Genomic DNA, 16479 nt, shown 5'->3' on the forward strand with positions numbered 1-16479 from the left:
TCTTATGTTAGAATCTTTTTAAGATTAAAATATATACAAAGTGGAATGAAGGAATATAGTAATAATGTAAATATTAATATATCTCGTATATTATGTATATGTAAGTATATAAGTATAAGCACTAATGATTTAATGATAACTAATTCAAAGTACCTTTAATATTAAAAATGAAAAGTTTCAAATAATTATCACAAAATATACATAAGAAATAAAATTATTTAAAATTCCATTCAATTATATAATGTACTAACAATTAGTACTAATAATATTATAAAAAGTTTTAAATTATTATGTTAAAAATTTAAAATATTAGGTACCTTAAAAGTTAAACAACAATTATAACACAATTTAACAAAAGGATATTAACATCATAAATATTACAGCACATAGAAAACCATTATGAAAAATGGAATTAAATTTATACTAATTATTTGAAATATTTAATTAAATAAAGAAAATTAAAGAAAAAGCAGGTTGTGAATAAACGCAATTAGATTTTAAGTATGTATAATAGGTAGAAAAATAGAAATAGAAATGTTTTAAAAATTTCATAGAATATGGTAAAATAACATGAGTAACTATGTAAATAACGAAAATATTATAAAATTGACAAAATTTATAATCTACATCATTATTAATCGATGAACTTTAAAATCATTATTCAACTATATGATGAATGAATAGTATTAAAGTGTAATTTTGATTATTGAAATAAGTTTATATATATAAGCACAAGATTGTTTTATATGATATTTTTATTCCTCATTTGAAAGTTTTTTGATATTTTTTCAATTTTTTAGCATTCAAGTTCAAATTCCATTAAGCAAAAAATATTTTAAATTAAACAAAAACTCAACGATTTCTAAAGATATCACAAAATGCTTAATATATTTTTTCATACTTTTAATATATCAAACCAAATATTTTATTTGATAAATAAACCATTGAAATTTAAAATGTAAATTAAGATTTTCCTGGAATCAAAATTGTTTTAACAATAAAACTAAAATATTTAGGAAATATCATTGATATATACATATATATTTTTTTAAATTCGAAAATGCAATTTTTACTGACATTTGTACCGACCGAATTGTGTATATAATAGGTAGGTTATGTGATGGCACGCGTGTATTTCAAGTTCGACTGAACCGATTTTAATGAAATTTTATATGTAAGTTTATGCCATAGTCGAACGCACGAACTACTCAACTTTTGAGATATATCAAACCTCGGGAACTGTATTTCTTAGCGGACCTGTTTTACGTTCTTGATCATTTTAAAGAAAATAGTCAACAGATTTACTTGAAATTTCATATATAAACTTCATTCGACCGTCCGCGAAACCTCCTAACTTTTGCCAAATATACATTTTTGCGTATATAAAGAGAGATAATCAACAGATTTCATTGAAATTTAATATGTGAATTCCTCATATTAAAGCAATGCACATATAAATTTTTTGGAAAGATCAGGGCTCGGAAACTGATCTGAGGGCCGATTTTACATTTTTACCATATCTACGGAACGAATTGATGGAATTTGATATTTGAGTTCTGGTTGTTACTGAAATTAACTGGCGAGCATTTCAGGGAATTCGGGTTTCACAAACGAAACTCTACTAAGAGCCAAATTTACAATTTTCTAAATTGTATATTAACTATAAGCTTACTAATGCCCTAAAATTGGAAAGAAGTATTTAACAGGGTATTTTATAATATTCTGTAACACTTTCAATTAAATAGACAATACACATTGCGGTTGGTCAGCACGACCACATCAGATTTCTTTAATTTTTTTGCATAGCTTTCAGAAAAATAAAGTTAAAATAAACTTAAAATCATAGAAATTATATTTTGATTCTGTCTTAATTGAAAGTTAAAAAACTCAATTAATAAAATGAATTTTGTTTAAAAAGTCCTATTTTTTATTTTGAAATTAATTTGAAATAATAGTTAAGAATAAAAAAAACATTATAGCTAATAAGAACAATATATATATTAAAATTGAAATATTTTTAATAAATTTTTGGCTTCAAACCCCAACAATAATTTAAATTGCTTGTAAATATATTTATTAAGATATTTTATCATTTATTTCAAGAGAAGTTATAATTTAGACACATAAATACATAAATACAAAATACTTTTATGTGTATTAATTAAATGGTATCAGTTAATTTATGTAAAAATCTTAATTTGTGCATTCTTTTGTTATCTTAATTCGATTCTATGTTATATAACATGTATTGAGTGTTATATTTGATTCACTCAACTTTTGTACTTTATTGTAGATTATTCATTGCACTGATAAAACCCAAATTTTAAACGAATGCTTTTTTATATGTGTATTTTAAATGTATCAAGTTTTCTACAGGGTGGTTCATATAAGGTGTTAAAAATATCAGGGATTGTTTTTTAACAATTTCCACAAAAAATCGTATAGGCGGTTATTGCACATATACATTTTTCGCATGTTTTTACACATTTAGTAGATTTTACTAGCAAAACTATGATCCCATTGTAACAAAAATAACAGCACGAGAGATTTCGAGTTTATAAAAAAAAAATTCAAAAAAAAAAAATAAGAATTCTGACTTTGATTTGTAAAGCCTGTAAAGCAATCTCTTAATAGCTACTCCGTGTGTCGTGGTTCCGAGAAAATAATCATTTATTTATATACAGGAAACATTTGTTATCCGTTTCTTCAACAAGCTGCAGTTCGAAAACGAGCAACCATTTATAACACTCTAATCGAGGAGTTAACCATACGACACTCATTTTTTAATTATTTTTGTTACTTTTAGTCATAAAATTATTTAATATTTCGTTTGACGTTCTATACTTTGGTGAAATAATCAAAATTGAAGTAAATAATTGATATTACAACACTTAACGTGTATCCACACATACGAGTAAGTATGAGAAACCATTTTTATTTTAATATTTATATTGGACGGGATAAAATTACTTTTGTAATCTATACTAAAATAACATTATCGCAACAGTACACCTTTTTGAACTTAATTTTTTTTTTATAATCGTATAAAAGTTATATAAAAATTTAACAATTTTGCAATGAAGATTATTTCGGTTTAAAATACAATCATTTTTCATTTTAAAATATAATTTTACAATGAAAAATATTTTACAATCACATTGTTCCACCTTTCTTCATCTAAATAAATTATAATCGCAGCTCACTCAACTGCAAATATTAAAAATTGTATAAGAGTCAATACCAATCATTTTCGAGAATTTATATCATACTGAATAAGGTTTCAGGGATTTCATACAACGTCTCATCGATCACCAATCAACCGATCTTAATAATTATTTAAACTCAAAGTAAAATAAAATATTTAGCAAAGCTATTAGAAAATCCTAAAATACTATATGAAAAATTTCGATTATTACCACATTAAAATCGAATTTCTAAAGAGAAATGTTTGATAATTACTCACATCATCAAAATCAAATATATATTTAGAATGTTCGACTTTTAAATTCCATTTCTTTTTTCGCCGTTTCTAATTAATATAAAAATTAGTAAATACAACATTATAAAATCCGAAATTTTAAATTTTATTTGTGTAATTTTTTTAAAGAAAATAAGGACGTCATATTATGCCAATATTAACATTTATTCAAAAAGCGTATACAAATATAATATGACTTCGTCCGGGTACACGATTACAGTTCTTTTAATTACAATTTTTGTCGTTACCTCAAATTAAGATAACAAAATTTTTCTAATGATTGCCATTCATGTCAATATTATATACATAAATACAAGTTGTCGTTTTACGCATTTAACGAACTAATTTTAATCGTTTCATTCACTTAAAAATCTTTTCGTGAAACACTTATAATACAATATGTATTTACATTTATAAAAAAAATATACCATACAACCAATTCCAAGAACCCTGAAATTGGTACTCAACGAAAATTGATTGTCAAAACTACCCATAAAAAGCATTATACATTTCAAAAATATGAGATTTTGAGAAGAATTTCATACATTATTAATGAATTTATATAAATGTATAACAATACAAAATGATAAGTCAAATATCTTACAAAGGATAACACAAATTACAGAAATTTATTATAGAATTTAATTACTAAAATTTATTATAGATACAGAAAATCTATAATAAATTTAGAAATATGATCAAAAATTTTTATAAAATCTGCATGAAATACGCACTTTTTCGAAGATAATAATATCATATGCTATTTTAGCCCCATTATTATTAATGTTAAAATTTAATTATGTATGCATGTATGTATGTAGCTAATCAATTATAAAGACCGATATTTATATTTAAATAGAAATTTATTTATTTACACCTATGATAATACCGAAAACTGAATTGAAATTTGTAAAATATTGTAAAAATAAATTAAACATGGGATAAGATCACCATGTTATATTTTAACTTTAACATTAATTATAATATTCTAGTTCAATAATAGAAAATAGAATTAAAGATAAGCAAAAAAGAAAAAATATATTATATATAACAACGTCAATTCCCATTATCATATCTAATTCATAATTTTTTCATCTAAAATATAGAAAACTAATTAAATTAAACCTAATATCTTTGTGAAATATTTTGATGTGGTACTAACTATATAAGAAAATTACACTGAAAACTAAACACGAAAACATGTAAAGCTATTTTAATTTCAAAATACATTTAGAAAAAAACTGAAAAAAGAAATTGGAAACAAACATGTTTAATTATACATATACAACGCATACATGAATCTTTAGAAACAAAATATTGTGTTATGAATTAAAATTATATTTAAATTAAATGAAATTTGCCATAAGAATGGGGCTTATTCTGAATATCGAATCAAAAAGTGACAAAGATATTAATCTTAAGAGTTGCAAAAGCTTCATAATAGTCATAAATCATTTGTATATGAACTTATTTACGTTTACAATAAAATTATCACACTTTTTGCGATAACTTTTGCTATCACCTAGTGATTCCATCTGTACTCAGAATAAGGTCAAATGTTTAATTTTTGAATAGTTGTATTTTTTGCTTCCTCCTTACAGTTTTTCTAACTTATTTAATTTTGACAAAAGTCAATTTAGTAGATCTTATTCTTGGAAACGAATCACTAAGTGATAGTGATAAGTTCAAGCATAACATAAAATTCGGTTCCAACTTTGATTAATTAACGCAAAATACAAGAAAAAAAATAAAAAATCTTCCCAAATTAATTGTTGTCTCATTGAAAACTGCCATTAAGTGTTAAAAGAAAACGAAAAATCTTACCAAAAGGCAAACACAACATTTCGAAATTAGTTTAAAAAAAAACAAAATAAAATTTAAAACAAGAAAAGTCAAAAACAAAAAAAATATAGGTATATAAGAATATTTTAGGTAATAAATAAGGAATGAAAATTGTAACACCAACTAAAATAACTGTAGTTTTTAATTAAATTAAGCGTGAATAGTAATTAGGTAAAATTATTAAACAAATTATGAATAGAGTATTTATTTTAATTATGTATATAAATAATTAAATATTTATATAAAAATATTGACATAATTATATAAAAATGAATATAAGATTATTTATAACCTAATTTAAAATAAGTCTAATAATTTTATTATTCTTAAATATAATGAAACAATAGAAAACTATAATGTAATTAAAGAACAAAATTTTAGTTTAAAAAGAACAAAACCGAAATTATAATTAGAAAATTCAATGCACCGACAATTATACAAAATTTTCTTAACAATAATATTATTATCTATACACTCAAATACATATTATTATTATAACAGAACTTTCTTATAGTGAACATTCGTAGCAACAGAAGGTTTAAATAAAGTACAGATTTTAATTTTTTAAGAAAATATGCAACATCATTAAGACTAAAAAGTCCATAAAAAAAGTCAATAAAAATTTCCTTTATATGCAATTTTTCAAAATATTTTGCCAGAATATTCAACTAGTTTATTAAAAGAGGTTTCAAAGATAAAAGTTAAATCGCAAAAAAGCAGTCTAATTGCATTATCATAAGTATAATTTAATAGACTTTTAATAATATCCAATGTTTACATAAAAAGTAACAAAATCATCAAAATACCGAACGTCCCTTAAAAAATAGCTACATTCGCATAAAGGATATAAAAATAATGAAATCAGACCCCTATTGAAAAAACAATTTTTTACTTTTTGCAAATAAATTCTTTGTAATTTAAAGTTACACTACTTAATTATACTGGAGATCAATGCCATTGTTTATTTTTCTGATCGTATATACAAGTTCGATTCATAATACATGACATTTTGATAACTAATCAATCGATTATCTTTCCTACATATTATATAAATTCGGTTACGTTCTGTTCACAATTTATAAATTAGACTTGTACGTATGTATAATATTTACACACTCACAATATACATAATGTGGATGAGAAAAAAGATTTCGTTGAAAGACTAAAGTAAAACAAACTTTTTTAGTACTTTTATCTAATTGTAGTTATCGTAAATCGTAAAAGAATGTAAAGGATGTCACGAAATTTTTGTTTTTATTTTCATTTTTAAAAGAAGAATGTTCCCGCATATGCAAAGAAATCAACTATATTTAAATAAAATAGTTTTTTTTTCAAATAAAGGAAATTAATAAAACAAAAACTTATTCAGTACTAATTCCTATAACGAACAGAAATGAAAATCAATAAAAAAAACTTTGAATTAATTAATTGATTTCCGTTACAAGTTTACGTTTTTATGGTTTTAAAATAATAACATATACATTCATATAATAAAATATTTATACATACTTATATGCAAAGTTAAGTAAAAGTGTTTAAAAGTGTGAATTAAAAATAAAAGAAATAAAGAAAAACTGACAAATTTTTGAATCATTGCAATTTGCAACTTAGCTATAAATAGTTGAATTCCTTACAAAAATTTATTTGTTCCTATAAATTTACGTAGACACGTAATACATATGTGTATGCATATATGTATGATAAGTAAATACTATATTCATAACGAAGAGACATAATTTGTGAAATATAGTGTTTTTCTAATCATAAACTAAATTTCATTTGAGCGCTTAAACGCATAATATAATGCAGGCTTCGTAAAATTCTAAAATTTTATTTAATCAATGTTATTGATATTATATATATACAATATAAGAATTCACGTAAATTTGTATGTTTATATATCAACAAAATTATATAAAATACTAAATTTTATATTAAAATAGATACCTAGTTTAAGAAAAAATTACTTTTAAGAATGATATATGCGAGTATATTTTTTCGATTTTTCAACATAATATTTAATTTAAAAAATATTCCAAAAACGCATGCATATGTATTAAGAATTTTTTCTAGAGTTTTTTACAAGAGACATTTTAATGCACTGTTTTTTATAATTTTATATTTAATTAAAAATGCTCTAGTATTTACCGATTCTTTAATACAATTACCATGAGCATTTTTATTTAGCGAACGGTTCTTTTTGGCAGTAACTCTTTATTTCGATTTGAAGACCGTCTATATTTAAAAAAACCCTGCAGCTCACAGCACAGTAAGTTGTAAACTACATATAGCTTCTAAACAGATAAACACTATATATATTTAGCAATAGTAATGGTGACTTATTTAATAATTTATTTAGAAATGTAGCAAAGTTATTTAGGATTTTATAAATAATTATCATTTATATATGTGTAGTAAAATGAAAAATAAAAAACTTTTAAATAAAAGCATTGCCATAATTTGAACTATTCTATATTTCAAAAATTTTATGTTAATTTTAAATTAAAATAATTCAAATTTGTATGCCTAACGTACATTTAATATTACAGACTTTTGAATTAAATTTTAGACAAAAATTTAAGTAATTTATTTAAAATTCAATTCAAATTTATCTAAAATGTGCTTTGGAATAATAAATGTGTTTTAAAAATTCTCCAAATAAAAAGAAACAATGCTTACAAAACAATACAATGCTTACAATACAAAAATATTGGAAAAATTAATTGATATGGTCCTGCTAAATTTAATTTAAACTTTAAATTTTTCTTTAAAAGTACACACAATATAACTAAATAAACTTTACTCCTAAGTATCAGATTTTTTCAAAAATTTCACTTATAAATTTAAAAATAAAAACAGCAGAAAACAAAGCAACAACAATAGTAAAAACTTAAAAATATTTTTATTTTGGTTCTAAAATGATGATAATCACCGAACTTTCGATTAGTTAAATATACTACTCGTATAAGTACTGTACCGCTCCGTCCACCTGAATTTAAATAATATTATGCAACAAAAAAATCGTATAAAAAAAATTATTTTATAATAAATTTGCACAAAATAGTAATTAAATGTAAAATTTTTAATACAATATTTTTAATATGTATGAATATATGTACTAAAACATCAAACTGCTGAATTAAAACTTTCACTTTAATATTCTATTAGTCATCTCTGATCAAATTAACTTCTTCAATGGTTATTTCTTTGAATAAAATTTTAAAAAAACAAAAAATATGCAATGATTCAATTTTATGTAACAAACAAACATACATAAAAAAATAAAAAATTAAGAAAATCTGAGTTATCCTTATAATAATTTTAGTAATATAGTAAATTTTATTCTGTATTTCTGGATAGAAATATTATAGAAAAACTAAATTAAAAATAATTACAAAAATTATACTTTTTGTCTGTAGTTTAAATATTATATACATTATTAATTTGAATGAAATAAACATAATATACATGATCGTATATTTCAAAATTTATTATTGAATTGATGAAAATTTTATTTCACAATATAAATTTTTACAATATAAATTGTATAAAGATAAAACTTAAATTAAAATATAAAATAAAAAATTTGTGTTTCTAACTTAAGTAGTAGATATTTTAAAATATTAATAAGATCGTGAAAATTGTAAGCGGAATTTTTAGTTTTTTCTTTTGTTCATAGATATTAAATGTAAGATAATAAATTTTCGTTCTCAAATTTTAATTCCTCACAAAAACAAAAATACAAACCCTATTACAAAATTATTAATATGAAAAATTGAAAAAAAGAAAAAAAAAATACAAACTAAAAGAAAACATGTGAATCTTAAAAGTTAGCGTTGTTATACGAGTATTAAATAAACTATAAAAGAAAGAGAAAAAAAAAAGATAAAAAATTTTAGTGAATGCAAATTATTTATATTTATTTAAAATTTAAAAATAATTAATATTTCAATCATATAAAACTAAATAAATAAAGACAAAATATTTAAGGAAAGGCTAAATCGAAAATTGTAAAAAGAATTATATCAGAAAAGAAGAAGAAAAAACATTAAAAAATTACAAAATATTTAAAATTTAAATATACATAAGTTAAAAATTTATTAACGAAATACTAAAACCGTAGTTTTTATTTACTTTTCGTAAAAGACAGGGCTTCGAATCTTATATATTCTGTTTTGTGTTGTATAAGATACGTCGAGTTTTCGGCGAAAATACATTTTTCCGCGATGGAGAAACTTAAACAAAATATTTTTTTGGAGAGTCAGTCTATGCGGTCGTACATTTCTGGACGTGAATTTGAGGAAAATTTTATCTTAGCCAGTGATGCATTTATTATAAAACGAGAATAGGTGGGAAATAATAAAATTTTTAATTGTATTAAAATTGCCATTGTAAAATTTCCGCACTGTGATTTCAATAGTTTTCACGATTTAATGACTTTAGAAATTGTGCGGCAAATGCCACCACCAGTAAAGAATTTTTAAATAATTTTATAAATTCCTAGTTATTTCAGGCAAAAATTCAATTTATTTTCAAACTTTTGAAGCCTATATTAGCAGTGATTAGTAGAACTCATGATATCTCAGCGGCTTTTACTGTACGAAAGAAAAATATGGACTTTGGAAAAATTAAAAAAAAAGTTCTTTACATTAAGATAAAATAGATGCAATCATTTTATATCTGTTGACCTTCAAAAATTCTGAAACAATCTTATAAAAAATCTTATAAGAAATTCATTAGAAATTTTTCAAAAATTAAATTTTTGTTCTTAGGTTTTGAAGTTTTTCTTGTTTGAACACATTTTATGGTTACAGAGATAAAATAAAAAATCATTTGTGCTTCAAAATTTTAAATATTTTATTCAAACTAATGTGAAACTGACTTACATTGATACACCAACAAAATATGTTATATAATATGATCCGAGCCATTAATTTCCGCAAAAGTTAGGTAAACTTGGCTGAACATTTGCATAACAGAATAGTGACACTATTTTGAACGGTTGTTACAAATTTTTCATCCCTTTGAAGAAAAAATTTTTCAAAAAAACACTTACAACGCTTTACTTTTCTCAATAGGTCCTAAACCATAAGAGGTAGGATTACAGCTATCTCTCAATTAATGATATCAAATTAAAGCTCAGTTAAACAGATCGCTAGATATGCTAAAATAAGAGAAAGCTGCAATGTCACCTAAGAAATTAACCCTTTTTAAAAAAGAAAGGTAAGAATTTCAAATTTTTCGAATACTCATGAAAGTTCGTATTTTAAGGTTTCCAAATCTTGTAATTCAGAACATGTTGAGCTGTGAACATCGTATCCTTACAAATATTTTATATACTCATGGGGATCAGTACAATGCTATATGACAGTGCATTTTGCTACGAGACACCTTGAATAATTTCAAATAATTGCCGCTATTTTTACTTTTTATTAATTTTGAGTACTTTATTTCTCAAGCGAGAGTTACACTGACGCATAATACTCAACTATACCTGTTAAAAATGTTTAAAACAATGTTAAACGACTTTTAAGAAGTGATAAAAAAAGTACTTCAATCATATATTAAGTGTGATCAATAAACTCAAGAAGAATGGCGAATCGTAAATGAAACTGATGTTCTTAAAATTATTCCAAAGAAAAAGATGTTGAGTCCTCAATTTTTGCATTTAAGAGTACAAAATTTAATTATGAAATGAATTTATAGCGGACATTCTCGTTATTATTCCATTTTGTAAGACGAGACTTTCAAATATTTGTAATAACTGGTATTTTATAAGTAGAAAAACAAAAATTTGTTTCAGGTTTACAAACATTTAACATAAGTAAAATTATGTACTTCTTAAATACAAAAATTTTGTATGACACGGATCATTATAGCACTCAAAAATTTTTTGAAAAATTTATATGAAAATTTGATCCATACGCCAACGGCTTTGGACATATCCAAACCGAGCCACACGCAAAAAAAAGAAAAAAACCAAAATATTGTCATTTGACTTAGGACCCATGTAAAAATCGAAGCTAATCGGGCTTATAAGAATAACTCAAAAATCGGTTAGAAAATCACAAATATCTGATGTGAGTTAAAACGAGTTGTAAAAACAATAAGGCAAACATCCCGTTAGAAAATCCCAAATATTCGGTGTTAGTTAATGCAAGAAGATGCACAAAAATACAATTAGTTTATTAGTGTAATTGCATCTAACAAACTAAGGTATTAGTTTATACATTAGTTTATTACGTTAACAAATAAAGAAAAATATTGTTGAGAACTGAATAAAATTTAAAACTGTTAGAATAAAATTTTAAATAGTTTTGATCGGTTTAAATTACTTCCAAGAACTTTTTTTAAAATTCTTAATTTTTTATTATATCCTATCTATGTTAAATTTGTAATTAAAAATTGACCTGTTATTTTAAGATATTTTTCCTTATTGGTTGGGAATTCATGTGGATAGTGCGGTTGTTTACATTCTACATTCCACAAAAAAATTTCGTTTGTAACCAGACTTAGCGAAAATATTTCTTGAAAAACTGGTTCAAAACTTGGAATAATTAAAAATAGGAAATTTTACATTCCGCAGCTGGTTTTACACTGAGCTAAAATAATGATAGCGGTATTTTTTTTAACAAGTAGTATGAAATTTTATTTTTATCGTTGAAAAATTAAAGTTTTGTCGACGATAATTTTTCACTACATATAAGATTATGGTCGTAATGGTCGTAATAAAAAAACCGTAATTGGAATTAATTTCAGTTTTGTTGTTGAAAGATTTTGTTGTTGACGTATGTATGTTCGAAGAATGTTATAAATTTGCTGCATTAATTGTAATGCTAAAAAAATGCTCTGTAATATGTAATTAGTATATATTTTTGATCAGCTTCGAGTTCTGAGTCGATTTAATCATGACTGTTAAATATCGGTCCGTCCTTCTGTCCGTACGTTCGTTCGTCCTAAAAATAACTCAGAAAATAATTGAGCTAAGTTTTCCAAATTTTCACAATTAATGATTTATTATTGTAAATGCCAAAACATTATTTAAATCGAATATGATCGAGATACTAGTTCGGGCAGCTGCCATACAACTTCAAAATTTATTTGGAAAATATAGAACATAAAATACATCTCAGAAAATACAGAAATCAGAAATCTTGTGCAACACTTTCACTACACTGGATAATATATCTTGCGATTAGTGATATCCTGACCACATATAAATTAGAATTTGTAACTTATAAAACACATTTTATTCAATTTTTTAAAATACATACATAATTTTTCAATTTCGCTGCCTTGGAGAATGTTAAACAGTTGCATAATATTTTATAAATAATATATCCTAGAATACAGCAGCAAAAAATTTTCTACTTGTATGTGCATTAAAATCCTTTCTATTTCAATTAAAATAATTTTTAGTTTTAAAATTAAACAACGAACCTCAAAGGCTCAATGACAAATTTCACAACCTTCTTAGATAGAGTGATCTATCACAAAACCAAGTAAATGGAGAGAACTTGGCTATTGTTCTTTAACTAGAAATACAAATTTTGTGAAATACTCCTGTCTCAACAGCCGATGATGTCTGTGCAAATACTAGAAGAAGAACCAGTCCAAAAAACCATTTAAAAATATCGGAGTTATAAGAAAAATTGGAAAGATTAAATATATACGTAGTAGATACATTATTACTTTTTGCTATATATTTATTTGTCTTGATCTCATATGAATTGATATTGAATTTGGTTTTATGCGGGACATTACTTTATGTTTTAAGTTCTCTTACGAAAACATATTCCAATTATATTGTTTTCAAGAATTCATTTGCAAGTCCTAGCACTTTTCTGGTTAAAGTTTAATACATTGTTAGAGAATGAATAAACATAGAGTATACTTATTAAGTATATGTGCTTCTTTTTAGCTTCCAAAAATAATTTCGAATAATCGAATAATTTAACAATTTGCGTTTATGCTTTCAACACTTCACTTCAAAGCTCTTAACTTTATATTAACATTTACTTTCTTTCTGTGTCTTCATAAAATTTCTCTCGTGTCTATTTTTTCATTTCACATAGATTTTATAAATTTTTCTCAGCTATTCTTATTCGTTTGTATTCAATTATGCGAAGGTAATTTAAAAAAAATCGTAATAATATCCTTAAAATTACTATTAAAATAATGACATGTCTGATGTTACAATCTGAATAACTTCAATTTTTCATGAGGGTGTTTAGTTTTGTGCCCAGAAGCACTCAAAACAATTGTTATCAGGAATGAACACTCTTTGCTATCTGTTTTTAGAATTACAGTCATCAGTTCAATAAAACAGAAAACAAACGGTTCAAATATATTCTTTAATAAAAATTTTAAGATTAAACCGTTTTCCATGGGGAATTAAATATTTTAAGGTTGATGTGCTATATGGACAGTAAGTAAATAGATATAATATGAATAGAATTTTATTATAAAATAAAATCCTTTTCTTTTTGCCAGATTATATTCTTACATTATTTAATGACTCCACGTTTAAAGGTGTTAGAAAAGGTATTGTCATCAATTTTGTTATCATCTCAATTAATCTGTTTCGGTGATTATAAAAATTGCTTTAAGAATATTTTATTTCATTATTCATCGTTCTTTAACAGTTAATACAAAGTTTGCCAAAGAATCAATTGTAATTATATAAGTACATACATAGAAAGAAAATATTGTATATTTAAAATATCCATTCATGTAAAACTTGATTTTATTTAAAGGCCTTAAGATAAAAGATACCTTAGAGATAAAAAGAGAGCCTCAAAAGTGAGATTTATTATATTTTGATCTTTAAATGTGAAATTATTTAGAATTAATCTATAGAAATCTTAGCGAAAAGTTTTTTTAATCTAAAGAAAATACTTATGTTTTGTAACAACAAGTAAAAACCCTCAACAAATCTGATCTCACTTTTTGAGTTTAATTATTTTCACATACCTACATAAGTAAATTCTTCTAAGTTACTCGCGCAGAAATACAAGACTTTAAAACTTGAGATCTAGTTGCTAATGAGGACGAGTGACACACCGAACAACGGTTCTTTTTATTTTAACTTTTTTGTTGCGCTCATTAAAATCTTTTTTTGCAAATTTAAGAATTGCTCAACTTAACTATTGCAATAGAAGATATTTTTTAACACGAGCCGATTTTGTATTTTTGATAATTTTCCAGAAAATATTATTACATTATTTTATTTTTCCAGAATTAACTTGGAATTTTATATAATATAAGCTGCGCCTGGGCACATTTCATATTATAAATAAAATTAAATCACATTCCTGTGAACTATTAGAATATATTTAATGATATTTTTTAATTATTGAATGATGACAAATTATTAATGAAAAGCATAATAAAGTAAAAATCATTTTCTCTCTTAAATACAATGTGGTTAATTATTATCCCTATATTTGTAGTTATCCATAATTTTCTCAAGCTTTTGAATTTAATTAGTTGTACTTTGTAATTATGATACCTAAAGTTTTTCTGATTAATGGTTATTGCACCGATCTTCAAACCGAAGAACCGAATAGCACTCAGATTTTGATCAGGTTCCTATAGAAATTATATTTTCGTATAGCATAACTTATTAACATTAATATTATTACAATACTATGCAATAATTCAATATTACAATATTAAAGCAAAAATACATCAACTTAAAAATGCATCAACAACAAATCTTTAATATATTATATAAAAACAAAACAACGACAAGCTAATCATCCATCTCGTTAACCCAATAACCAAAGAAACTGAATTACAAAGTATTTGTTATAAGGCTTTGCAACAGCCCTATAATCTTTTAGTAAAACAAGAGTAAAAAATAAATTGAAAACAACTAGGAATGACCTTGCTTCACCTGCACTTATAATGCAACAGCAACAGTTTACAGCTACAGCATGTGTTACATTTACAGTTACTATTACAGTTACATCATGTGTGTTATGCACATAACATATAGGGCTTACTAAATGACATATTTGACAATTTAAATATCAATCAGCAGAAAGAGGGTGGTTTCTGAAACACTCAAAACAATTCAAGTTGCTTTCTGTAAATTCTAAAAAATAATTAAAAAATTTTAACCTTTCAATTTTTAAAAAAAAATTATTTCATTAAAATAAGAACTCATAGAATATTAATACAAAAATTTGCTAATAAATGAACGAAATTAATTATCTCCCAATCTATTACGAGTAGTTACCAGAAATCAATCCGATTTTAGAAGAAATATTCCAAAGCGGCAATTTTAATTACCTGCTTTTCATACCCTGCATCTTCATGAAGAATATATTCACTTTGGTATGGAGTTTGTAACCACTTGAGGCAGTCGTCTTCGGTATCCGTCCGATCGAATGATAACTCAAAAACGAATTACGTATTATGTACATATTATACATAATTTCTTTGTTATCACAGTTATAATTCTATTTGGTATAAGAAAATTTTACATAAATTCTTTAGTCTATTTGTCAATTTCTTACTGATAATAAAGATAGTTGAAAACTAAACATGTCATGGAAAAGGTTTTTCAACACTAATAAGTAATACATGTATGTATGCATATCTTATAATTGACAATATCATTTTTTGTACCAGAATTATTAAAAAGCAGTAATTTTTAATAAAAGAAGGTTTCTTTTTGCATAGGAACAATATTCATATAATACATAATTTTATAAGAGGGACACAATAAAGGAATCAGAACGACGTTCAATGAAAATTATTATTTCCTGCTTAATTCAAAAAAAAAAGATAAGGGATAAAGGAAAAATATTATAATAATAAAATGAAATGAAATATTATTTGATGAAAGATGATGAAGTCCGAAATCTTTTATTCTTAATTTTTTTTTTTCACTTCTTATTAAAAAATGTTCGTTTACTCAACTTATATGTGCATACATACATACATTTGTGTATATTTATTCATAAATATGAATATCCTTGCGAAGTGTAAGTTTAATATCCTTCATTTTCTATTTTTCTTTTTGTTTTGGGGTATCTGTTTTTTTTTTCACATAAAGTAAAAATAAATAGCTTTAGGAAATAGGAACTCAGAAGCGGAAATTTGATTTTCAGATATTGTTATTCCTTCTATATGGTTTATATGCGTGTATG

The sequence above is a fragment of the Condylostylus longicornis genome, unplaced genomic scaffold (genome assembly GCF_029603195.1).
Source record: "Condylostylus longicornis isolate FDR11 unplaced genomic scaffold, ASM2960319v2 ptg000135l, whole genome shotgun sequence".
In the NCBI taxonomy this organism is placed as follows: Eukaryota; Metazoa; Arthropoda; class Insecta; order Diptera; family Dolichopodidae; genus Condylostylus; species Condylostylus longicornis.